This window comes from Equus caballus, chromosome 3, assembly GCF_041296265.1.
Source record: "Equus caballus isolate H_3958 breed thoroughbred chromosome 3, TB-T2T, whole genome shotgun sequence".
NCBI lineage: Eukaryota > Metazoa > Chordata > Mammalia > Perissodactyla > Equidae > Equus > Equus caballus.
This window is the reverse complement of record NC_091686.1, coordinates 9,304,887-9,332,016: the sequence shown is the minus strand read 5'-3', so window position 1 is coordinate 9,332,016 and position 27,130 is coordinate 9,304,887. Positions and strand designations below refer to the sequence as shown.

At 53.9% G+C, this 27,130-nt stretch overlaps 1 long non-coding RNA gene across 1 annotated transcript; it reads right to left on the bottom strand.

The window, feature by feature from the left end:
• Window positions 1–17,036: 17,036 nt before the first annotated feature.
• Window positions 17,037–19,207, bottom strand: LOC138923369 (uncharacterized). The gene is made up of 3 exons (XR_011436880.1): window positions 19,082–19,207; window positions 17,811–17,922; window positions 17,037–17,366 (listed from the first exon to the last, which is right to left on the bottom strand). It is a non-coding gene; the product is annotated as an uncharacterized lncRNA (long non-coding RNA).
• Window positions 19,208–27,130: the final 7,923 nt, after the last annotated feature.

Genomic DNA, 27,130 nt, shown 5'->3' with positions numbered 1-27,130 from the left:
CACTGTGGGCCGTGGCGGGGAATGGATGAGGATGAGATGTGGGCTGTGAATGGGGGTGTGGGCAGGATTGGTGATGTCCCGAGATCAGGATGTGCTCTTCAGTTCAACTCGTGTTCATTGAACACCTCCTGTGTGATTGTCCCTACACGAGGTCCCAGGAAAGACTCTGGCCTGCTCCCTGTCCAGGCTGGGGAGAGCAGACAGACACATGGACAGATAACCACAAGCCAGAGAGACAAATGCGGACCATTTCCAGATACACTTAATTTTGAACAGGACCTTGAGGAGGGCAGAAGAAAAGTTGTTATCCCATTAGGCAGATGAAGAAGCTGAGACCCAGGTAGGTCAAGTGAGTTGCTGAAAGTCACACAGCAATCAGGAGCAGAGCTGAGTCTTGAACCCAATGCCCTTTCCACCCTGGAGGGACCAGGCCTGCCGAGAAGGATGTCACTGAAGAACTCTGGGGGAGCTACCCTCCCACGCCCCCATCCTCAGGCTGGCCTGTGGCCTGAGAGCCCACCCTTAGCACATTGTCCCTTTGGCTGAAGGTGTGCGAGCTCCTCCAGTGTAAACTAAATGGCCATCAGTCATTTTTACTTGAGTGTGAACAAGCTAATCGGATTATGTGGGTGGGAGATCAAGGAAAGTTTCAGTGTTTGGACTTCTGGGCAGGAAACGTGAGATGTGAGAGTCAAGGGGGCCCGGAGAATGGAGCCCACATTTACTGGGCGCCTCCATGTGCCAAGTACCTCAGGGCCATGAAGTATAACGAATAGCTGGCATTCTCGGAGTGCTTAGGATGTACCAAACACTGATCTAGGTACTTGTGCTGGCTCCCTTAGTCCTCATGGCAGCTCTGTTACCCCCATTTTCACAGGTGAGGAAGTGGGGGCAGACGATAAATAACATGCCTGAGATTACAGCTGGCGGTGGAGGAGCCGAGATTTGGACCCAGGCAGGCCAGCTCCAGAGACCCTGCTCCTGGCCAAGTGTGATACTCCCTCTGGGCCAACCCAGTCCTTACCAGGACCCTACGTGGAAGGCATTATTACCCCCCATTTAGCCGATGAGGAAGCTGGGGCACAGAGGGACCCAGGATAGCAGACTAGTAATCGAGTGCCCTGGGATTCGGACCCAGGCTTGATGGCCAGGCCCTCTCCCTACATTCCCATCTGCCTGAGGGCTGGGGTCGGCAGCCCAGGGGGCAGGATGTGCTTCCGCTGGCCCCTGGCTCAGGGCAGCCACTGTTTCCTCCCTGCAGGAAGGAGCAAGTACAGCCTTCTCCCAGGGACAGATTTGGACTGATTGGAGCCGGGACCCCACCCAGGCTGGGAGCACTTCCTCGGCTTTTGAGATAAGCCTTGGTCAGAGCTTCTGGGCCTGGATGGAGGGGCAAGGACCTGGGAGAGTGGACCGGCAGGTCAGTCCTGTTCTGGCAGGCTGTGGGACTCCACAGCTCCTGCTGAGTGCAGGGACGCGTGGGTGCCTCCCAGAGCGGAGCCGGCCGGGACACTCTCCCAGGACGGTGAAGGAAGCTGAGGGGCCGGGCATTTCTGCAGCAGGAAGAAGCCCCGGGCCTTCTAGGGTCCCGCCTGGGCTGGGGTCCACAAGAGGCGGGACTCCCAGTGACCTCTCTGTCTGCCCCTTGTGATGGTGAAAGTGCACACTGGGGGAAGGAGCTGCCCGGGACTGCCAGAGTATCCTGACATCGTCCTTATGGCCATGCACTTTCCCAGCCCCCCGGGGAAGCACTCTGGTAGGGAGGCTCCTAACTGGTGTTACTGCCCTGAGGGCTAATATCCCAAGGCCTGGAATTCCCGCTTGGACTCAAGCCTCAGGGACTGGTGCAGCCCTTGACTCTGTCTGCCAGGGGCCCCACCCGCCAGCCCCCAGGGGTGCTCCTCATCAGCTTAATGAGTCGGACTCTTGCTTTGGGCCCCGAGGGAGCACTTGGAGGGGCCAGAGGTGGGCTTGGAAGAATTGGCTCAGAGAATGGTGCCCTCCCCTCAAGTCTTCCCAAACGCAAAGGAGCATCCCTCTGCCCAGCTCCACCCCAGCCCTTGCCTCCTGCCATCCCTCCTGGCCCTCAAAACAAAGGCCAGGCCCCTTTGGCACCTGCATCATGTGGATCCTGCCCTCATCGCTTTCCCTTTCCTCTTTGCTCTCTGTGCTACACAGCCTCCTTTACGTTTCTTGAATCTCTCATGACTCCTTCTACCCCAGGGACTTTGCACACACCAGTGTCTTCCTAGGCTTTTTCCCCATCCCATTTGGCCAGTGTAGCAGGAGGGATTTTCTTCACACACCTTCCTGGAGACTGGCACCTCCCAAGACTGAGATGGTAGAAAGCTTTTGTATTACAGCCTGAGGGTGGGAGGAAGACTTCCTCTGAGCATAACAAGGTGGTCTGCCTGGAAATATACTCCTGAGAGACTGCTCTTCCAGGGTAAATTCTGATTTCCTTTCTAGAGGCTCCATCCTCTTCTTCTTCTGCCAGAAACCAGACCTCTGTGAGGGCCCTTTTCCCTCCCTGCCATCCTCAGGATCTGAAGCCCCTCATGCTGCCATATTTCCTGTCCAGCACTGGAACCACATGGAACAGAGAATGAGTGACAACTCATGCCAGAAGCAGCTCTGGAGAGGAGATGGGACCTCTGCTGGGGGGTGGACCAAGGGGCTGAAAGGACCCGGGGCTGGGAGGAGGAGAGAGCGAGGGTCTGAGAGATGCTCTCAGCTGACCAAGGGGAAGCTAAGAAACCCAGGCGGGGCAATTCCAGCTCCCACTCCTTTCCTCTCCCCTAAAGCCACACGGGCAAGCGGATATTCAAGAGGAAGGGAGGGCCAGCTCCGTGTCTCCTGTGGGGAAGGGAGCAGAAAGGTCTCAATAAGACCTTCTCCAAGACACCCCTGCACCCCCCTGTGATGACGTCTGAGACTCCACCATCAGTCACCTCGTAGGGACAAATATCCTACAGTGTCAGGGTCAAAAGGGAATTTGGAGATCATCAAGTCCAACAGTCTCATTTTATAGGAAGAGAAACTGAGGCTCTGGGCTGGGTGTGATCCAGGTCCCAGCCTCCCAGCCCAGGGTTCTTTCTGCCACATCAGTTTTCATTAGGAGACCCGTGCCCTTAAAGTGGGTTGAGCCATCCCGTGGGGTGGCAGAGGTAACATTCTCCAGGTAAGCCAGGACCAGGGAGCCAGGCATGCAGTGCCACCAGCAGGGAGAGGTGCCTGAAGGAAGGGGATCCAGGACTTCCAATGGCCAGAGAGTCAGAGGCGCTGGCAGCCCCACCTGAGAAGGGCCTAGAAGGCAAATGAGAGCCTCTCCGTCAGGCTCATGTCCTCCAAGGGAGCCCACTGTGATGATCACGGACCACAGAAAGTTCTGGACAGACTTGGAGAAGCTTTGCAGACCAGAGGCCCACTGTGAGTGCTTCCTGAAGGCACAGAAGTGACCCCAGGGACAGATGGCCCCACAGCCTGGGCGGGCATGCCTCCATATATTCATGAAGAAGTACATCCCCCCTTCCCCTCCCCTCCCCCCACTCCCTCCACGATGCCTCTCCTGAGTGGTCCCTCCTAGGCCCTGGGGAGGCCTGTGACTGTCAACCCGTTGCACTAAGGGGGAGCCAAGGCCCAGGTGTGGCCACTTGGCCAGTGTTCTCCTGTCCCTCCACCCCCTTAATCCTCCACCAGGACCCATTTCTACAACCCAGGGCCCTCCCAACGGACACACGGGCAGAAGGGTCACAAGAGGTAAGGGAGAGGTCATCTGGTCCAATTTCCTTTGGTCCTGTTGCCCGATTTCCTTTAGGGCCCTCTGTCTGCTTTCTTTGAGACGTGAGGTACTACCTGGCTTATTTCTCCCGGTCGACCCGAGACCACCTGCCTCAGTCAAGCTGGAAACAGGTTAATCCTGACATCAAAAAGAGATGAGAACTTGGCCCTCTACTGTGCCCCCGTCCCCAGAAAAGAAACTCTAGGAATTATTCGAGGTGTTTCTGTCTAATATTTCAGGCCCTCCATAAGAGAGCCCTTTTGAGAACTCTCTCGCGATTTGCCATTCCAGCCGCTGGGCCATTGCTCAGGCAGTCCCTTCCTCCTGCTCTGCCCTCCCCCTATTCTTCACCGTGCCTCTTCCTCCTCATTAAGACTCTGGGTCTTATCTCCCCAGCGGTCAGATCAGAAGTCCTGGGGAGGAGGAGCTGTATTTCCCCACCAGCATACTGTGCCTGACCCGAGAGGAATCAGGGCGCAATCTGCAGTCAACAACCCCCTCCTCCCCCTGCAGCACGTGCTGGGAATCCAGAAGAGCTTCTTCCTGGGATAGGAGGCCTGGAGGGTAGTGATGGTATCCTGAGGAGAGAAACCAGAGTCCCTGTGAGCCGGGGCCCTCCTCACAGCAGAGACCACCCCCCAGCCCAGGACCCTCCACTGCCTACACAGAGTGATCCGAGAGGCACAGGGAGCAGTGGACCCCAGGGAATCTTGAGGTCAGGCCCAACTACTGACCTTCTGAAAACTGAGGGGAGTTCCCCCGCACCTGTTGCTTTGGGGTCACGTGGGCACTTCCTCTCCTGGATTCTCACTTATCCACATTCCCAGCAACTTCTTCCTGCTCGATCAGAAATGAGCATGCACCAGGACTTCCCCATGGAGCTCACTGCCTCCAGTTCCCGAGTGAAACCATCATCACAGCTGGATGAGGCCTCATCTGCAGGCAGGGGGATTTATTCGCATTTTTAGACTCTAAGGACCAAATCACTAGGTGTGCGCAGCTCCGAGTGCGGACCCTTGACCAGCAGCATCAGCACCACCTGGGAGAAATGCAGATTCTCGGGCCCCACCCGGGCCTACCAAATCAGAAACTGTGAGGATGGGCCCAGGAATCTGTGTTTGAATACCCCCGGCAGGTGATTCTGATGCATGAGAAAGTCTGAGACCCACAGCACTGATGACTTTCGAACAGCCTCTTTCACCACCCGTTTTTTCTTCGTAGCTCCAGGCACAATTAGTGGTTATATAATCTTTTGTTTGGCTAGTTAGATATTGTCCATCTCTGCTCATTAGACTATAGACTATAAGCTTCATGAAGTCAAGGAATCGTATGGATCTGGCCCAGAGTAAGAACTCAACAGATATTGCCAAAAATACATGCATACATACATATATACATACATTAAATTGCTGGGGGCACAGAAACTGTTGACTCTGATATGAAAGTGGCACGTGACCTTCAACAAGTGTCCTTCTGGGTCTCAGCCTCTGGAGCTCCCTGTGTACAGTGAAGAGGTGGGCCAGCTCCCCGTCTCCGCCATGTTTGCAGGGGCTCAGGTTAATGCCTCCCTGTCCAGCCAGCCCCCACCAGCACCAACCATGTCATCTCTCCTACCCCCAAGCCCAAAGCCTTCTGTGACCTCTACTACCTCCTTCTGGCCTTTATATAATCTTGACCTACCTCTTGGCCTGATCTGGAACTCTTTCACCCCAAAACAACGCCTCCCTCAGCCACACTGGGATTTCCTGGCTCACGTCCTATCAGCGCTCCTCCCCGGCCAGGACTGCTCCCCATGCTCTCTCCCTGCCCCTCGAGATCCTGTTGAAACGGCCTTCTGGAAGCGCGCCAACACGCGGAAGTCTGGCCAACAGATCCCTAAAAAGTGTTTATGTCCACATGGGACTCAAAAGCAAGAAAGGAACTCCTCCAGGGGCAGGACAAGAGGGGACTCCTGGAAAGTCAGGGGAGGGCAATGGAACAGGACATTCTGGGCCTCTGGGGGGGTGATAGGTGTGGCTTAGAGTACTCTGCCCTTTGCAGATTCCTAAATAACAAAAAAGAAGTAAATAGAATAATACAAAATTTTAAGAGGTTTTTATTTTTTATTTTATTATTTTTTTTTTGAGGAAGATTAGCCCTGAGCTAACATCTGCTGCCAATCCTCCTCTTTTTTGCTGAGGAAGACTGGCCCTGAGCTAACATCCATGCCCATCTTCCCCTACTTTATATGTGGGACACCTACCACAGCATGGCTTGTCAAGAGGTGCCATTTCCGCTCGCAGTTCAGTGAAGTAGAATGTGCAAACTTGACTGCTGCACCACCGGGCTGGCTCCTGTAAGAGATTTTTAAAAGGCTAAGTGCAATGTGCTATCCTGGATTGGATCCCCGGACAGAAAAAGGATATTAGTGGAAAAACTGGTGAAATTCAAGTGAAGTTCAGAGTTTGGTTAATAGCAACGTAGCAACGTTACTTTCTTAGTTATGACCAACGTCCCACGGTTATGAATGACTGTGGTTTCTTCTTTATACTTTCTCTATTTTCCACGATGTGCCTGTATTACAGTTTTCTTCGGTTTTCATGTATTAAGAAATATCGGAGGTATGCCGAGGGCTCTTCGGCATGGTACTGATCTTCCACTCCTTATCTACAATGACAAAATCGAACAAGCTCTAAAAACAGCAAGTTTTTTCTTAAGATTGTCAGCAAACCCGGCTATTTGGATGGGAGGCTATTTATAGGATTTACCTCGCTTCATGTGAATATTCATACATGGAGAAATACCAATGTGTTTGATTGTGGGGAACCACTCCAGGTCCCATCGGGGTGTCCTGCAATATTGTCAGTATGCACACACACTGTATGACTTTTCTAAAATCCACAAAACTCTGGATTTGGAAAGTCACGTGGTCCTGATGGCTAGAGGCCGGGGGTCGTGGACCTGTGTAACAAACACCCACGTCCCGCCACCCAGCTTAGGAAAGAAAAAGTGACGGAAACTGCCCAAATGCCCGCGGCACCCCGCAGCCCTGGTGTCATGTGATTTTGATCATTAGAAGGACAGTCATGTTTAGAAACCTCCACCACAGCAGAGGCAGCGAGAGGAATCTGGAGTTTTCAGAGGCCCGTCTGGGGGCCGGGTCCCCCCCTCCTGCCTCCCTCCACACCCACCTCACCTGTTCGAAAATGTAAGCTGCAACCGTCGCCTGCCTGGGTGTGGAAGGGGACTTCCACCATTGCAGAAGAACTGACGTGACACCCTCGTGCTGACAGGAGATCTTGGGTGCTGCGAGGCAGTGGATGGCTCCGTGGGCCTGGTTGGTGGGGAAGCTGTGGAAAAGCTGTGGGAGACATGGGGGAGTCCCAAGCCAGGCCAGGGGCCCGTCAGAACAGCCGTGGCGATGGGAGAGACAAAGCTGACTTGGGGTTTCCCGGGGCTGAGAAAAGAGGAAGCAGCCTGGGGCAGCGGCTGGGTCCAGGCTGGGCTCCAAGGCTTGAGCCCTAGGCCCCAGCCCATCACTGATTTGCCTGTGACCTGGGCGCGAGGCTGGCCCTCTGTGGCCCTGCTTTTCTCTTCTGTGTGATAGGGAAGCAATCCGTTGCCCTGTCCACCTCGCGAGGCATGGTAAGGATGACTTTACCTAGGTTTCTGTGCCTCGCCTTCTTCATCTGCCAAATGGGGGCGATGAGAGCCCTACCTCAGAGGGTCGCAGAGATTAAATGAGATAATCCATGTGAAGAGTTTAGAGCAGGGCCTGCCGCATGGTCATCCTCCAAAAGAGGCTGCTGTTGCCTTTATGCAACAGTATTCACGGAACACCAGCTACGCTTCAGCCCTGGGTGAGGAGGTGGGGAACCCCAGAGAGCCAAATAGACGTGGTCTCTACTTTCAGGAAGCTCCTTGTTTATCAGATAATCCCAGAACTAAATGTAAAATGGCAAATGAGGCGCACCACCAGCCTGTGGTTCGAGAGCCCTCGAGAGGGCATCCAGTCAGGGCAGGGAAGGGGCCCTTCCCTGAGGATGAGGAGGAATCAGATGGAGCAGGGGAGTGGAAAAACATTCTGGGCAGAGGGAATAGTATGTGCAAAGGCCCTGTGGAGGACATGTGGCCAATGCAAGGAATGGGCAGGTGGCCAGTGGGGCCGGGGAGTGTGGCCTGAGGTGGCCCTGGCAGGTCGGCAGGACCTCTGATTTGCAGACTGTGGGACTGGGCTCAGGGAGACCTCTCCCCATCAAACAATTGAATCAATGGCTACATTACAACAAAAGGTTTTATTTACACTACAGCTGAGCTCAAGCAAAAGAAAGGGACAATCCCAGATCCTGAAGATGAAGAGGGAACTGGGAGCCAAAACCGTAAGTAAGGTGGCCCAGAGACACAAGAACCAGGATGTGGGTTCAAACCACACTGGCCTGGGGTTTTTAACTCTCTCAGAGTGAGAGGAGTGAGGTGAGGAGGTGGGGTGAAGACATCTCCCCTCAGTGCAAGAAGACAAAGTAGCTTCACCCACTAGAGGAAGCCACAAGGAGTGTTGGGAAGGCACTGTGGGGCACACACGGAGAAGTGAGCCTGTGCCCGTGCTCTGAAGTATGCATGTATGCTGCCAGTGTGGTGCAGGACTTCCTGAGCTAAGAGATTCACTAAAGACATATCCAGAGTAGTGAAGGATGTCACCTTTGGTCCCTGGCAGGAATAAGGGCAACGTCGTTCTCCAAGGAAGTTTAGGTAATCCAGGGAGCAGGGTCTGTCCACAGAAAAACCAAATTCCACTAAAGGCGAGCTTCCAAGGGAAGAAAAATTACAGGCCACGCAAGGAAGCCATCCGCCGTGAGAGAGAGCTAGCAACACAACCAAGGAGAGGATAAGCACCCGAGGATCTGACATCATAGAACAGCCTGGAAGAAACTACCGGGGAACTATTTTGTCAGTGATTGAAGAAATGGGGGCCGTAATGAAATGACAGGACTCCAGGGGAGGGAGTGGGAGAAAGAATGGTCAGATCTGAAAATGAACTCAATAGAATTTCTAGAAATAAAAATTATTGATATCAGAATGAAAAACTTGGTGAGTGAGTAAACAGAACAGACACAGCTATACAGAGAATGAGTGAATTGAAAGAGATATTTGAAGAAATGATCCAGAATTTAGCATAGCAATATAAAGAGATGGAAAATATGACAGAGCAACTAAGAGACATCTAGGACGGAACGAGAAGACCCAACATACGTCTAATGGAGAGTCAAGAAGTTCAGAATAGAAAAAATAGGGAGAGGCAATAATTGGAGAGAGAGTGACTGAGAAATTTCCAGAGCTGATGAAAAGCATCAAGCCTCAAACTGAACAATTGTGCTGGATCTAAAACAACTCGATTGAAAAGTAAACAGGGGCCAGAAAACGCAGGATCCTGGAGGCCATGTCAGAAAGTTTTGCCTTTATCCTAAGATTCTTATTCTTGAGGAGTTTTAAGCAGACAAGTGGCTGATGGGTTTGCTTCTTGAAGCTGCTGTGTGGAATAGATTTGTGGGGCATGTCAGGACGCAGGGGCATCCACTAGGAGGCTGTAGACGGGTCCCCACAAGAGATTATGGTAGCTTGGCCTAGGGTAGAGATGGAGACAAGGAAAAGTGGACCAACTCTGGAAACATCGGGACATAAAATGGATAGGATTCAGCAATGGGGAGAGGGGGAAGGCAGGTCAAGGGCATGCCTAAGATTCTGAGCTGCATTCCTGGAAAGAGAGAGATGTTCCCAGAGCTGGGGAAGACGGGAATGGTCTGCAGTTCAGAAGGGAAGAGGACCACCCTCTATTAGAATAGGGATGGATACCAGGAAGGCGGCTGAGCTGGTAGGGCTGGCAGCAGGGAGATGCGGGAGCGGTTCTGTTGATGGCGCCGCCCGCTCTCTGGGACGTAGGGGGCAAGGCTGTTTGTGGAGAGGGAGGTGAGTGACAGACAAGAGAGGCAGCTGGAAATTTAAGGATGGTCAGAAGGACTGAAGACGTCATTGCAGTGGGTGGGGAAGTGAGTTGACCAGACAGCTGAGGGAGGCCTACCCAGAAAGGGCAGGGGTCTGTTTGAGATCGAGGACCACGGATTCTTAGTGGAACCTTGCAAGGAGGAGTGGATTGTGGACATCACTGTCCTTGGGCAGAGCAGGAAGAGGCTGCGACCTCCAAGGAGCCCACCTGAGGTTGGCTTTGGAATCAGGAGTAATCGACTGTCACATCCTATCGCTGGGGCCCTGTGAGCCTGGAGTTGGTCCTGGGGTTCCACCCCCCACAAGGCCCTACAGTCTGGGTAATGCTCACCAAGAGGGGCATGGGACACAGCCTTTGGGGGCCTCATGGCTGGGCTCCACCCAGCCGTGCCGCTCACTGACAGTTTCCCAGTGTTTAACTGAGGATCATAAAAGTGCCTCGCTCACAGGGTCATCGAGGGCACTGAGTGAAGTGTCATATATAAAGTGTCTAGCTCAGTGCCTCACACCCAGCAGCTGAGCGTCGGCTACTAGAATTGCTGGCACTGGCACTGGCTGTGTGTGTGGGGGCTCCTAAACGAGAGCAGCATTGGGTGTGCATGAGATGAAGCCCAGCAAGGGGCGGGGCAGCTACCTCCAGATTCCAGGACAGACCTGAGCCAGAACACCTGGGGACCGTGGACATCCATGCACCCGCCCCGCCCTGGCTGGCTGCCAGCCCTGCACCTTAGGGGGCAGTCGATTGACCAGCAGCCCTGGCAGCCAAATCAGGAAAAGAAGCCACTGCCCCGTTCCCTGCCCCCTCACACCACCCAGCCCAGGGACCCTGACCGGGCTTCAGGAGTGTCCACAAACCCTGAAACGACCCTTCGGTTCACTTTTCTGGGAAGAGGATCTGTCACAGAGATGGCTGGTTGTCCCCTAAAATCCGTTCTCCTCATCTCTCTCAGAGGCCTGCCACACTCAGTTTTTAGCTGGGCTCGTGGCTGCCTCGAATAAAGTTCTCAGCTTCCCTTGCAGCTAGGTGTGACCATAGGACCAAGTTCAGGCCAATGGGATGTGAGCAGAAGGGGGGGGGGGGCGGTGGCCAGGTCAGGCATCCTGGACCATGTAGACAAGAGCCACGTCCTGGGGATGGCTGAACAACACAACAGAAGGAGCCTGGGTGCCTGACACCGTGGAGCTGCCAATCCACCTGGCACTGCACATGGTTGGATGATTACACCAGGGAAATAAACGTCTAGCTTATTTAAGCTGCTATTATTTTGGGTGTCTTTGTTACAGCGGCAGAACCTATATCATAAGGTTATATATAAGTATATATATCCTAAGCTTATCCTAACTTATACATAAGAACTGTATATAAATATATATACATACTATATATATTATACTGTACTATAATACATATATATAATATATAGAGTGTATAGTATACTCTATTATATATATTATACTATATATTATATATGTATTTATAGTTCTGATATGTAAGAACTATACTCTCTATATCCTAACAGAGGGTTCAAAGCTCTGGTCTGAGCCCCCAGCGAGGCCGTGACTCCCCCAAATCGTTGCTGCAGAGGACGGCAGGACCCGAACAGGCCCTAAGGGAGGAGGTTGCCTGGGCCTCGGGGTGGAGGGCCCTGGTGCCTGCAAAGAGGGCTCAGACACCCACCGCTGTGGACATCACCTTCCTGCGGCATCAGGAGGGCCCTGCAGAGGGTGGGACGATGGGGTCCTGGCTTCGTGGGGTTGGAGCTGGGGTGCGGGGTCGGGCGTGTGTGAGGCCCTAGCCCAGGGAGCACCCAGGGAGGCTGAGGCCCTCCCCCTGCCCTCCCACCACTCCCACCCTGTGATGGGATTGAGGAGGGAAAGACCAAGGTGGAGCCTCAGGATGGGGCCTGCCTGACTCACCAGCTCCCTCGCCCAGACACGCAGGTGCCCCCCGCCTCCAGCCTCATCTGTAAAATGGTCCCTGGGTCAAGATGGGGGAACAACTTTTCATTCTCTTTGTTCTCACTTCTGTCTGTCTGGATGGCGCCACCATGCAGGAGCCCTTCCAGAAGAGTGGTTCAGAGTGTGGGCTTTGAGCAGAGATCTGGGCTGGACTCCTAGCCCTCTATCGCAGAGTGACCACGGGCGGGGACCTAACCTCTCCTCCAGTGTCTTCCGTGTCTTCATTTCCTGTGATAGCATCTACCTCAGGGTCATGTGAGTAGTTAGTGGGGCAATTTGTGTAAAAATGGGTGAGTGCCCAGCAACATGAACTATTCCAATTATTTTTCTTCCTAATCTTTTCCCAGGAGAAACAGGGAGGCCCCCTGGACCTAACCAGTCAGTCTGTCATGGAGATCTAAAGTCCAGAACAGGGGTCAGCAAACTTTACCTGCAAAGGGCCAGATAGTACACATTCTAGGCTTTGCGGCCATGCAGTCTCCGGGCAGTGACTAGTTCTGCTGTCGTAGGGCATAAGCAGCACCGGCAAGAGGCGACGAGTGGGTGTGGCCATGTGCAAATAAAACTTTATTTACAGAAGCAGCACACACTTGGCCCGTGCGTGATGGTTTCCAACCCCAGTGCAGAACGAGTATGCGGATGGTGTACGGCATGGCAGTGAGCTGCAGGAGCCACGTCCTCCACAAAGCCCCCGACCGCCCGGCCCCGTCTGGATCCTGGTGGCAGCTTGGACCGCCCAAGAGCCCTGCCTTGACCTCGCATTAGCTTTGCCCGCATTCACCCTGAGAGGCCCGCACCGGCATGGCCTTCCTGGAGAGGGAGCAAGGTTCTCATTCCAGGTTAGGGCGGTGATGGAGTGGGGCGGGGAAGGACTGACCACTCGGGAAGACAGACAGCACCGTGCTCAGTGCTCGCCCCTCCCACGCTGCTCATCACGCCGCCAAGGACCTGGTGCTGCCAGGGCCCAGAGGGTCTAGCCGCCCTGGGGTTTCTCTTCTTTATTGCTGTTCACCGTTCACTGTGTACGTGCCGTGTGCCAGGGTCCAAAGAGCCAGCACAGCCCGCAGCCCGGCCACCTGCCTCTGCCGGCCAAGCACGCGGCCCCTTACAGGAGAAGACAGAGTGGAGCAGGAACAGGGCCTTGGGAACCTTGGCATGGCTGGGCTCAAATTCCACCCCTCCGCCTCCCAGCCAGGGGGCCCCTCATCTCCTTAAATTTCAGTTTCTTCATTCATAAAATGGGGTGTTAGCAGAACCCTCCTCGCTGGGCTATTGCGAGGATCCCACAGTTAATCCACATCCCGTGAGCGGTGGCCCCTATGGACGGCGGTATCGGGGCAGCCCAGGGCTTCCTGCTACAAACCAGCTTCTCCTCTCGTCCTGGGCTTCTCTCAGGAGCCTAGCGCTGTTCCCACTGCACAGACGACAAAACTGAGTAGTCCTGAGTAGTTTCTTCCTGCGGCGCAGCCTCGTGGAGGTTCCCTGGAACCCAAGGCCTGATGGGAGGGAGGGAAGAGACTCGGGGAGGGCGGGGCGGGGAGTTCCAGATCTCCAAATGGCTTTCTTCCTTCTTCTCTTTCACCCGATGTTTAATGCAGCTTGAGACGCGCTCGTGCAGGGCTATCAGGCTGGGAATCGTGGTAGTAATAATAGGGGCTGACTGCATGCCAGGTACTCTTAAACATTTTACGTACACTTTTTTCCCACTCAGTTCTCACAACCACCTTATGGGGTAGGTGCTATTGTTACCCTCATCTTACCCTCATGTTACCCTCATCTATTGTTACCTCATCTGAGGTTCAGAGAGGTTAAGTGACTTGCCCAAGGTCACACAGCCTGTAGGCTGCAGCCCTGGGGGGAAGCGACTTGCCCACAACTAATCACCAAACGTCAGAGGGAGGCGGGAGCTGTGAGACTCAGATAGGGTATGGCTGTCCCAGGGTTGCACAGAGACCAGAGGTGGCCTCCTGGCTCTCCTCACTGCCTTCCAAGGCATACAGACTGGGGTGCACTCCCAGCCCCTATCTGAACAGAGTCGGCCGTGGTGTTGGAGACGCTGTCGATCCAGGGTGGACAGGGCAGGTGGCTCGCCAGGCTGGAAGGAGGCCAGTGGAGGGCAGGCCGGCGTGGGGGTGCCAGTTTCAGGAACAGGCCATGGGCCTGGCCACACCAGGAAGTGGGAGGCACTTTGTCAGGGAAGGGCAGGGAGGGGAGGTGGGCCCAACCTCCCAGGTGTGACTAGGGGCTGCTGGGGGCTCCCACGGAGGGCAGTGGGTAGGATCAGTGTGCTCACGTCCCTGCCCTTCAGGACCAGCTTTGGGGGGAGGAGCCGAAGTCCATGATCAGCTGCTCGATCCACCCAGGCCTGAGGGGAGCAAGCACTGCCGGGAGCCCCTCACCAGTCCTGTGCATCCATTGAGCGCCTACTGTGTGCCGGGCACTGCCGGGGGCTCTGCCAGCCTCAGAATCCTCCGTTCACCCAGGAGGCAGGGATTGCCGTGCCCATCTCACAGCTGAGAACACCCGTCACACACACGCACATGCATGGACACGCCTAGAGTACGGATTCACACGCGTGTCCATCTGCTTCATGGGCAGAGAGAGGCCTGAATGCAGGGCTCCTCCCCAGACCCCACCTACCAGGTCCCCCGTGTTCCAGTTGGGGTCTGTGGCTGGATGTGTGACTTGGGCATGTCCCCCTGCCTCTCTGAGCCTCAGTGTTCTCTTCTACAAGAGGGGCTCACAGCTCCTTGGCTGAGGATTGGCCAAGACAAAGACGTGATAGAGTACTCAGCATCTCAGGTTCTGGGCTCAGAGGATGCTGGGTTCAAATCCTGCCCCACCCCTTAGTGGCGAGCCGTGTGTCCTCAGCAAGCTCCTTCGCTTGGCTGGGATTTTAGCTGTGGACCAGTGTGATGCCTGGGACCCAGTAGACGTGAGTTTTCCTTTCCCTCCTAACCTCTCTGTGCCTCAGTTTGCCCGTTTGTAAGAATGGAGATAATAACAGAATCTGCCTCCCAGGGTTGGGTTGTGAAGATTAAATCAGTTAATTCATGCAAAGGGCTTGGAAAAGCGTCTGGCACACAGCAAGTCCTCATCAACTGTTAGCGATGAGTTTTTCCAGGCTTTGAGGGGGCATTGGTGAGGAAGGGTAGGTGACGACCCTACTGAAAGGATTGATCCCCCCGGTTTGGCTGCCTACAGGCACGCCTGGTCTGGGGACGACCTGGAGGGGCAGTGGACACACTGCCCTTCCACACTCCTGGGGCTCACGATGGGGCCCAAGAAGAAATGGGGCCATAGAGGCAGTATCCTTGCTCACTTCCTCCTTGGAGATGGAGGAGCAGCTTGTGGAAGGACAGGCAGCAGTCACTGGCAGTGGTCCACATGCTGCCAGAGTCGCAAGCTGCAGGTCCCCCAACACCACCTCAGGGCAGCCTTGGCCACTGGGTGGTACCTACCTGATGTCTAGGACAGCCAGGAGCTTAGCCAGCTCTGGGCTCTCCACCCCTCAAACTGCCCAGGCGAGGCCTCCTTTGGTGGCCTCAGAGCCCTCTATCTGCACAGCTTCCCTCTCCACTGAGGCTGACCCCTGGAGGCCACCCTCCTTCCCTCCCCAGAAGGAGCAGAACACCTGTTGATCTGGAGGTCAGCAGAGGAGTCGATCTCCGAGTCATCAGACTGGTGAATGCTCATCCTGCTAAGAGCCAGGGGAGTGGCCTGTCAGCTGAGTGGGACGCTCACCCCTGATGCCCCAGGTCCCCTGCAGAACGCTGATGGACTTGTCTCCCAGCAGCTCCACCTGGCTGTTGGTGATGGACAAGTGGCTGATCCGGTTGGAGGGAAGGAAGGGCGTCATGGCCCCAGGACGAGGCCAGCGGGTGTTGCTGTCACATCTCCACTTGGTCGACCTGCTGCCTGGAGCATGCAGTGGGAGGGGCCCCGTCCCGTCCTCTTGAAGCTCAGTTACCGGCACCGACGGGGGTGATCCAGGCAGCCGCAAGGAGCTGCAAGGAACGAGGCTCCAACTATGCTTAGAGCATCAGCGAGGGTGTCAAAGACAGAATTGTGCCCCTTCAAATGTCCATGACCTCATGCATAGAACCTGTGAATGTGTTACCTTATATGGCAAAAGGGACTTGGTAGGTATGATGAAGTTGATGATCTAGAGGTGGGGAGATTCTCCTGGATTCTCCGGGTGGACCAATGTAATCACAAGGGTGCTTGAAAGTGGAAGAGGGAGGCAGGAGAGGAGAGTCAGAGGGCGGCGTGGACAGGGAAGGAGGTCAGAGAGATGCAGCATTGTTGGCGTTGAAGATGGAGGAAGGAACCTGTGAGCCAAGGCATAGGGCAGCCTAGAAGAGGCAAGGGAATGGATTGTCTCCAGAGCATGCAGAAGAAACTGCTGACATCTTGACTTGAAGCCAGTGAGAGCCACGTCGGACTTGTAACCTACAGAACTGTAAGATGTTAAACCCGCGTTGTTTTAAGCCTCTAAATTTGTGGCCATTTGTTATGGCAGCAAATGGGAAACTGATCCAGGGGGCTCCCCAAGGAGGCAATGCTGGGTGGAGGGTGTGCAAGAGTTGAGCAGGACAGAGTGGCAGCTAGGAGGACCGTGGGAGGCTCGGCTCGGAAGGGGGCTCAGCCAGGCCTGGGTGGGCCTGAATGCAGGGGGGACTCAGGGTTTGGGCCTCAGGGGTGGGTGCTGAGGGAGGATCTGAGCCGCAGGGGGCACAATCAGAGGTGGGTCTCAGTGAGGACCCCTGGGAAGCAAAGACCAGAGGCCAGAGACTGGAGGCAGTGAGGCAGGAGGCCAGTGGGACACAGTCAGACTCTGGCTGCAGAATATGACACAATAGAAGCAGCTACCGTGTGGCGAGCAGGAACTGTGTGCCAGGCGCTGTGCTGAGGGTTTGCACGCATTTCCTGGTTTAATCCTCACAATCATCCATGAGGTGGTTACTCTTGTTGGGTCCACCGAACAGAGATGGAAACGGCTCAGAGCACTTACATGGCTTAAAAGACCTCCACAGGGCCGAGGTTGGATCCCAGGTCTGTCCCAACCCAAATCCTGTATCAGAAGCCACTATGCTATCCTGTGCCCAGCAGGGAGAATCCAGGTGTACCTGCTTTTCCCCCTGTCTGTTCTGTTCTATTCTATTCTATCCCTTTTTGAGAGAGTAGTATAAAGAATTCTCCTTGTACCCATTACCCTCCTTCAGCTAATATCCATCATATGTTATCTCTACTCCAGCCACGCCCTTTTTGGATGGCAGTTATCCACTAACGCAGTCTATTCTATGGAAGCCTGGTCTTAGGGAATCACTGATGGTTTATTAAGGATGACCTGTCTTTAACCGCTCCAGGCACCTCCACCGTCTCTGACAGCTTGCGATGTACGTCTAGGATGCCTTTATCCTCTTTTTACAGAAGGGAAACTGAAGCTCAACGTCATACAGAGAGTGAGGGGCAGCCCCACCGGTCGCCCCCCTGGACCTGGGACGCCCCGTCCAACCGCTCGGGCACCAGCCTTTCTCACGGAAGGTAAAGCGCATTCCGGCATCGCCAACGCCCGCTCGTGGCTGAAGACGTTTACAGCGACTCCGGCGCCAGGTTCTCCCGGTAAAGGAGTCTTCGTTGAGGGCTGGGGAGGAGGCTGGTTTTAGGACAAAGATAAGGTCCCTGAACAGTCCCGACCCCTGGGGCCTCAGACAGACAGAGACGTGGGCCCAGGCTCCCATGCTGCCTGAGGGGCCTGAGGTGCTGTGTTCCAGAGGCCAAGCCTTGTGCTCAGAACTGAGCTGGGACCTGAGCCCGCCACTGCCTGCCCTGCTGTGTGACCTCCAAGCTGCTTAACCTCTCCGACCTCCTGTTTCCCTGTTTGGTAAGCAGGGCCGTTTGGGGGATGTGACGAAGATAAAATGAGGCATTGTTTGTAAAGGCGCCAGCCCCACAGCACACCCACAGCCCGAGTAAAGTCAGGAGACCCACGTTGCCGACAGCTTTCGCCTCCCTGCCTCCTTTTACCCCCAAAAGAACCCCATCGGCGTAGGGAAGTGGACAAGCGTTCTTCCCAGGCCTGACTCACTTGTGCCCATCATAATTGACTTGGCCGAGGATTGCCACGGCCTCGCGCCCTTGACATCGGTAGCTGGCTCGCTGGCAGGCTGTCTGGATGACCTTGGTGGTCTCCCGGCTCCCTAGAAGGAAGGTGGTATGAGGCGCTGCAGGCCTGGGCTGGGCCTCCCGCCACCCCCGCGCCCCCTCCCCTGGCCTTGGCCGCGGCTCAGCCTCTCTGCGATGAGGGGTTGGCCTGGGCCTCGCTCTGGTGTAAGCTCGAAGGCTGTGCTCAGGGACACAGACAGGGCCTGACCCCTGACCTGGCCAGAGATCCCGGTCATACACCAGCCTCTGGATCCTGACACACACAGGAACCCTGTGATCCTGGTCTAATGGCAGCCCCTGAACCCAGCCCCATGCTAAGCCCAGCCTCACCCGGACCCAGCTCAACACCCCCTCACCCAAAGATGAACTGAGTCTGTGGTCCTGGATCTCGAACTTTGGGATCTTCTATTTTAGAGATCATTGCATTTAGCCTCCTTTATTATATCGGGCAACAGGCTGAGGCCCAGAGAGGGGAGGGGAGCTGGCCAAAGTGGCACAGCAGTCAATGACAGAGCCTCCCCAGCCTGGGCTCATATTGACCTCTGACCCCAGCCGTAGAATGATCCCCAACACCGAGTACACACTGACCTCCTGACCTTCACCCCCTATTCTGCCCTCCAACCTGACTCTGCTCTGGACCTTAACTCAAAGCCCAGAAGGACCCTGAGCCCCAGGCAAATGCAAACCCCCCCCCTCCCCCGCCCCCCGCCGTCTGGCTGTTTGCAGCCCTGCAGGGCCCTTCCCGCCAAAGAGCCTGACCTGGGAGGTGAGGCCGGGGGAGGGTGAGGACAGCTCGGCGGAGCCCGTCTCAGTGCCAGGGTTCTCCTAGCTCTGGGCTGAGGCGTGGCTGCCCTACGCCAGGACCCCAGGGACCCCAGGAGGCTCCTGCACAGTGGGTGACCCTGACAGGAGCCCTGGATGGACAGACAGATGGGGTGGCGAGCTTCCCCAGCCACTCAGCAGTCTGTGGGAGGCCCTGCCCACCCTGGCCTCTGTCTTCACCCAGCCTGGACGCTCAGGTCTTAGGACATTCATTTGCCCTGTCCCCAGACCTTTGTCCTCCTTGCAGGTTCCCTACCTGCCTCTATCACCAACAGCCTGCCTCTGGGGCAGGATGGGGCGGGGGCTCTCCTGGAGCGCACCCCCAGGTCCCCACGTGGGCACCCTCCTGGTTTTCCTTGCTATTACCGTTACCTGCAGTTAGAACTTTCTGGGTGTCTGGATGGCTCCTGCCACCCAGCTCCTGCATCTTCGGCTTTCAGAGGGAGAGACGGGGGGAGAGCAGCTCTGAGTGAGTGCCTGCCACACCCAGGCCTGTGCTGCACACCTGCTGTCACAGAGGCCCCAGGAGCCCCAGTGACAGGTGCACACCGGGCAGGAGCTGCCGGCACTCACCTGGCGCCTCCCAGTTGCAGCTTGGGAGTTCCGGGACCTAGGTCCATGGGGCAGGAGGCCTGGGGACACACTGAGTGAGTGGTGTGTGGACCTGCCCCATTGAATTCAACTGCACGTCCAGAGAGAGTAATAGGAAGCGGGCTGACAACAAGCACGGCCCTCAGTGCCTCAGTCTCTCCCTGCTGCCCGCAGGACGCCTTCCTTGAGCACCCGGCCTCACCAAACCCTCGAGTTCTGGATTCTCGTCTGCACCAGTCACTGGGCACACAGCACCGTTCACTCAGGATGAGCTCTTGTGCCGCCAGATTTTTAATATTAGTCGTATTAATTTTTAAAATATAAATGGGTACCTGCCTAGTCCAGATGATATAGAGAAAAGGAAATCAAGTCACTTGCTGGTCCTTCCATCACCACACAATCTTCTTTAGCGGGGGGGGGGGGGGGGGGGGGGGGAGCTTTTTTCTAGCAAGTCTTTTGTTCCTCTGCGCATTCATTCATTCATTCAACAAATGTTTGCTGAGCATCTGCTCAGTGAGCGGCCCCAGGCAGAGACACAGAGGTGGGGAAGCAGCACAGCCACGGGCCCCTCCTCTTTCGGGCCCACAGTCCAGTGGGAGGTACAGACACGGGCTGAGCCTCACGGGTGCTGGTCTCGCTTCCACGTCCCAGAACCAGGAGGTGATGTGACTATTTGCTGAATAGAAATATCCCCAGTTCGTTGAGATCTTACGTGGCCGGCTAGCCGTGAGCTCCTTGAGCCGTGGTCCTGGCTGCATTGTATCCTCACATAGCAGGGACTCGGCACACAGCAGGTGGGCAATAAATGCTTGTTGAGCGGAGTATGAGCCGCCCGGTGCCGCGCGGAGCTCCCCCCGGGGCCTTCTCTTACTCCATTCTCACGAGGTCCCTGTAAGCAGCCATCATCGGTTAGCTCCACTTTGTGGCGAGGGGTCTGAGCTCAGAGACGTGCAATAACTTCTTCCAGAGGATGGAGCTGATGGTCCTTAGAGCCAGGACTGAAACTCAAGGCCCGTATTCTGTGCATAGGGCTTTCACAAGTCCCCAAACCCCAAGTAGGGGGAGACAAGGGCACTGCAGGAGTCAGATGGGTCTAGCCGGCTCAACTCAGTGTGTCACCATGGATTGGTCACTGGCTTCCTCTGAGCCTCAGTTTCTTCATCTATAAAATGGGAAAATGTTGATCGCCGCCCTTTGCGTCCAAGGGGCCCTATGAAGAGTCCTATATATAAGCTTTCTCTTGATAGGCGCAAGGTACCTCTGGGTGGGTACACGAGACACTGAAGACATGGGCAGCCTCTGGGAGGAACTGGGAGTCTGGGAGAAAGGAGTGGGGGACCTCTATGCCTTTTGAATTTTGAGTCATGTGAATGTGTCATTTTTCAAAAATTACAGCATCCAGTATTTTACCCACAGGTGCAGCTGAGAATTCCCCTTGGCCACTGAGACCAAATGACAAATTCTTCCTCCTCAGAGTCCTTGGGCAGGGAGCCAGGGCTGCGGGGATGTGGCAGGATGCTGTCCCCAGAGGGAGGGCTTGCACAGTCCCCCCTTGGCAGGCCCTTCCCTGGCCGCATGGTATCGCCGGCTTACAGAGCCGGCCCAGCCAGGTGGGCCCATTTCCCCTGGACACCCAGCCCTTGGGGGTTCGTACCCACACGACGAACGGCCTTGTGCCCAGTGGCCTCACCAGGGCAGGGACTGGCGGGCAGCAGTTTCACCCCGGCCTCTCCAGCACCCCAGGCAGAGGCCAGGGCTTGGGGAACCTCATTACCGGGCTCCATTTCTCCAGGTCGTGGGGACTTCCTGGTGGCTATTGTCCTCCTAGTTCCTGTTTATGTTCCACTCCTGGGGCTGTGGAGGGCATGACCAAGGGAGCCCCTGGCCAGATGCTGGCAGTCAGGCTGTGCCTGTCGAGGGGAGGGAGGCACGACTGGGCGCTGGGGGCTGGCACTGGAACTGGAGAGGCCGCGGGATGATGGAGTGAGAAACAAAGAAAACCAAATCCCAAACCAGGAAAATCTATCCCCCGGCCTTAGAGCCTTGCATGTTAACCTCTTTAAAACGTAACCGGCAGCAGCGTGTCAGCTATATTTGTGATCTGTATGCTTTCTTCCATTATCTCATCAAATTAATTCATTTAATTAATTAAATTTTGGGTGTCTTTTCTTCTTTTTATTGTGGTAAAACACACGTAACTTAAAATCTACCAATTTAAAGTGTGCAATTCTTGGGGCCGCCCCGTGGCCAAGTGGTTAAGTTCCCACACTCCGCTTCGGCAGCCCAGGGTTTCTCTGGTTCGAATCCTGGGCGCGGACATGGCACCACTCATCAAGCCATGCTGAGGTGGCATCCCACATGCCACAACTAGAAGGACCCACAACTAGAATATACAACTATATACCAGGGGGCTTTGGGGAGAAAAAGCAGGAAAAGAAAAAAAAGATTGGCAACAGTTGTTAGCTCAGGTGCCAATCTAAAAACAAAAAGTGTGTAATTCAAGGATATTTAGTACATTCACAACGTTGTGCAACCATCGAATTCCAGAACGTTTTACCCCAAAAGGAAACTCTGTACCCAGTAAGGAGTAATTCCCTGTTTTGTCCCCCGCTCTAGCCCCTGGCAACCACAAATCTGCTTTCTGTCTCTATGGATCTGCCTATTCCGGGCCTTTCGTATAAATGCAATCAGACACTAACAGCATTGTGTAAGTGTAAGGAGCCTGTCTTTGGGTCTGGCTGTTTGCATGTGGCATGAAGTTGCCAAGGTTCGTCCACGTGGTAGCATGCATCAGGGCCTCATCCCTCTGGGAGGCCAGACAGCGTTCCGCTGCGGGGCTAGACCACGTTTTGTTTATCCCTCCATCCATCTGTGGACACTGAGGCTGTTTCCCGTCTCATTTAGTCTTCACAGCCACTCCCTGAGGTGCCTTGATTGCTCCTGCGTTGTCGATTACAAAGGGAAGCAGAGACAAGTCAAGCAGTGTGCTTCAGGTCACACAGGCATGTGAAGCCAGGACCTGAACTCAGAGAATTGGGCTCCACAGCTGACGGCCCAGCCGCTGGGACATGCCGTCCCTTTGTTCCTTGACACCCAGCATCTGGGACTGACGGAATCAGAGGACAAGGACCTTCTGAGCATGGTGGTTCCCCCTCCCCTTACGTTGGCAATTTGTCTCCTGGGGAAGAGGGTCCCTGGGGCGGGGAGGGGGCAGCGAGTTCTGGGCCACAGGATAACCTGGCACGTCCTTTCTCCTCCATCACTCCAGCTCGCACAGCCGTGTCACGGAGGAGAACGCAGACTCCATGTGAAGTTCTGCACAGACTTTACTTTTTAGAACAGTTTTAGATTTATGGAGAAACCGAGCAAATGGTACAGAGAGCTCCCACACACCCCACACCCACTCTCCCCTGTTGTTAACATCTTACATCGTATACCACCTTTGTGACAATTCATGAACCGATATTGACACATTATTATTAACTAAAACCCATCGCTTTTCAGATGTCCTTCATTTTTCCCTAATGTCCTTTTCTGTTCCAGGATCCCATCAAGATAGCACATTGCATTTAGCTGTCGTGTCTCTTTAGGCTCCTGTTGGCTGGGACGGTTTCTCTGACTTCCCTTGTTTTTGCTGATCTTGACAGCTCTGAGGAGCACTGGTCAGGAATATTGCGGGATGCCCCTCGGTTGGGTTGTCTCATGTTTTCCTCGTGATTAAACTATTGGAGTATCGGGTTGTTGGGAGCAGGATCACAGAGGGGAAGGACCATTCCCTCACTTTTCAAGGGTACGTACAGCGACCTTGACCTTGATCCTCTGGCTGCGGTGGTGCTCGCCAGGCATCTCCACTGGGAAGTTACTCCTCCCCGTTTCTGTACTGGACTCTTTGGAAGAAGGTCACTGAGGCAGACCAGACCAGACTTACACCCTCCCTTCCTGTGGGACGGAGCAGCCACACAATTTACTTGGAATTCTTCTGCGTGGGAGATTTGTCTCTTCTCCCCCTTTCATTGATTTATTCATCATTTATTTATACCAGCAATGGGCTCACGGACACTCATTTTATGCACTGGGTTATAATCCAATGCCTCTTTATTTTTTTGTTCAAATTTTTCCATCTTTGGCCACTGGGGTTCCCTTCAGTTTGCACCTGCGTCCCTTTGACACACCGCCGTCAACATGGTGGGGTCTTTTTTGAGCCCCACGAGAATTTTGAAAGATAAGACATGAGCTTTCCAGCACCTTTCCACCTTGCTGTGACAGATTCGGGCCACTCCTCAAACCAAGGCTGTGGCTAGGGTGAGGCAAGTGAGGCCCTCACCTCAGGCACAAAATCTAAGGGGTGCCAGAAAAACTTAGTAGCAAGATTAATGCTTTAAAGAAATATTTTTAAAAATCCAAATTAGGGCCTCAAAGAGATATTTGTACACCCACGGTCAGAGCAGCATTTTTCACAATAGCCGAAAGGCGGAAGCCACCCGAGTGTCCGTCGGTGGATGGATGGATAAACAGAGTGAGATGTACCTTCAGTGGGATATTATTCAGCCTCAGAAAGGAGGGGAATTCTGACACATTCAACACGATGGATGAACCTTGAGAACACCGTGCTAAGCGAATAAGCCAATCACAAAGACAAATACCGTATGATTCTTCTTACGTGAGGTTCCTAGAGTGGTCACATTCATTGAGACAGAAAGTGGAAGGTTGGGTGCCCGAGGTTGGGACAAGGGGGGAATGAGGAGTTAGTGTTTAATGGGGTCAGAGCTTCAGTTGGGGAAGATGGAAGGGTTCTGGAGATGTATAGTGGTGATGGTTGCACGGCAATGTGGATGTACTTAATGCCACTGAACTGTACACATAATAATGGTTAAAATGGTAAATACATGTTATATATATTTTACCACAATAAAAAAATCAAAATTAATGTAAAAGATCCATAATGAACAAAGTTTTGAAACTTTAAGTAAAAACTAGGTGAGTGTGACCGACTTTTCCTCTTCCCTCAGGCTCCAATATGGCTTGTCACGGCACTGTTGCTGAGCCTGTCCCATGGCCACAGCAGGCGACAACCCCAGATCATCCTCCCCCCGCCCGGTGATGCCTGAACTCCCACCTTCAGAGGCGCACCCAGAGAGAGGAATTTATGACAAAACCGGACCCAAAACACAGGTAGAAAATCCCATCCCACCAAGAGGGGGCTTCCACTGATCCGAGACTTTGCCATATTAGTCAAGTACACAATAGCGAGAACTAACGAATCAATTCCCCTCCTGAGAGTAGGTGTTGATCATGGGGAGGGGAAGAAATATGTCGGCGTTAGGTAGGAGGAATGGGGTGCCATCGAGGAGGGAAATAAGCGTAGGGTGGGGAGACTGAGGCAAGAGAGGGGACCAACTTCATCATTTGCCCCAGTGGGGGGACGTTGTGACCAACAATTTGGCGGGGCGTGGCCTATTCCCCCAGTCCTAGAGGGAGCCAGGATTGAAAGCTGACGTGGCCTGAGCTGAGCCACTGCCCTGCGGCCTGGCCCCTAACTCTGCTGGGGAGAGTCCCAGCCTGGGAGATAGGGCCTGGTTGTAATGACCGCTCCTAGAAGTTTTAGGTCTAGCTTGCAGAGTCACAGCCAGTGGAGGCCTCCAGGTTCCAAAGAAAAGCGCAGGGAGGGGTCAGCCAACTGGGAAAGGAAGGCCCCACCCCAGGCTGCAAAGAGGGAACTTTCCCCTGAAGGACGAGGTGAGCCGGGTCTCCTGTTGGCAACCAAGGCTGCGGGAGGGGCCGGCATTGCTGCCTCGGGTCAAGGACCTGCAGAACGTACGCTGGAGGACAGAGCTCTGGGTGTTGTCCCAGCTCTGCTCCAGGGGGCTCTCGGCTTGAAGTGCCCCCCAGCTCCCAGAGGCAGCGTCACCGAGTGCCGGAGGAAGCCGGTCTACTCGTGGGAGTCAATTGTGAAATTTTCAGGAATTTTGCAAGCCAGTTATTAAACAGCTATCATTAAAATTTAAATTATATAAATTTTGTCAAAAATGAATTGAACTCAAAACTTAGCACTTCCGAGTTATTTTACTACTATTGATGTCCTTGAGGTTATTGGCATCTATTGCATCTGTAGAGTGGAAATATGTATAGAACGCAGGGCCACTGTGCCTCTTCCCGACTCTGTGTTCAGTGACATCATGTTGAGAGCTTGAAACTGGCCGCCGGGGGAGTATTTAGACTACAGAAATGGGCCAAGGCTGCAAATCAGGCTTCCTGCCCTGCCCTGCGAGAGCTGGCTGTTAAACTTTTCCAGCATTCCTCTGACTAGGAGCCCGGAGCCCACGTCTTGCCCAGCCTCTGCCCTGCGAGGCTACTGGCTCCAGAGCTCTGCTCCGCCAACCGGCCCATGGCTTCTACCACTCACCAGTCTTCCCTTTCCAGCTCCAGTGACGCCTCTTCCAGGAAGCTTCCCCTGATTTCTTTGCCTGGACTCGCCAATTCTTTCTCACCTCTTCTGTCCTCACACCATTGACCTTGAACTTTAGCCTGGCTTTTTTTCCTCCCTGTAGACTTTTTTTTTTTTCTTTTTTTTTGAAGGAGATGAGCTGACATCTGCTGCCAATCCTCTTTTTGTTTTGTTTTTTTTTGCTGAGGAAGACTGGACCTGAGCTAATATCTGTGCCCATCTTCCTCTACTTTATATGTGGGACACCTGCTACGGCATGGCTTGACAAGCAGTGCATAGGTCCACACCTGGGATCTGAACTGGTGAACCCTGGGCCACGGAAGCAGAACATAAGAACTTAACCACTACACCACAGGGCCGGCCCCTCCCTGTAAAAGTTTTTAATTATACTTTTTCTTTATTACAAATAGAGTTCATGCTCATTATAGAAAAAAATTCAGAAAAGCAAAGTAAAGAAAAAAATGACTACACCAGTGATCCTACCCACCTGTCTAGTGATAAGGGCTGTTTACACCTTGTCCCTTCAAACACTTTTCCTGGCACCTTGATGATGATGATGATTTATTTTTAGATGAGATCACACTATACAAATTCTTTCATAAGTGCCTTTTTACTTACCAGACTGTGACAATCCCTCCATAGAAATAAGTACTTTTTATACAAGATCTTTGTTTAAAAATTTGTATAGGGTTCTATTCAGTGACTGAAGGATTATTTATTGAACTGAACCCCACAGTTGAAATCTAGATTGCTTCCAACCATTTGCCGTTGTGAATAGCCCTGTGTGGAATATCTTTGTACGTCCGCCCTTGCGCACAGCCTTAATTATTTCCTTAGGATAAATTGCCAGAAAGAAGACTTGCTGGGTAATGAGCATATATGGATCTTTTTTCTCCCCAATATTTTTCTGTGCACACACACATCTTTTACAAAAATTGGTTCGTGCTACACATGCTGTTCTGTATCCTGTTTAAAAATTATTGTATCTTATTACTTGCTAATATGTTCTTCCCTGTCAGTTGGTGCCTCTATCAGGTTCCTGTGGCTACTGTAACAAATTTCCACTACATTGGTGGCTTCCAACAACAGAAGTTTATTCTCGCACCTTCTGGAGGCCAGGAGTCTGAAACCAGTAGGACCGGCTGCAGTCAGGTCGTCCACACGGCTGCGCTCCCTGCAGAGGCTCGGGGCTGAATCTGCTCCCCGTCTCTTCCAGTTTCTGGAGGCTGCCGGAACTCCTTGGCTTGTGGCCACGTCACTGCACGTGTGCCTCTGTGCTCACATCGCCTTCTCCTCTCCTGTCTATGTGTCGATCTCCCCCTGCTTCTCTCTCATGGGGACACTTGTGACTGCATTTAGGACCCACCCAACTCACCCAGGATAAG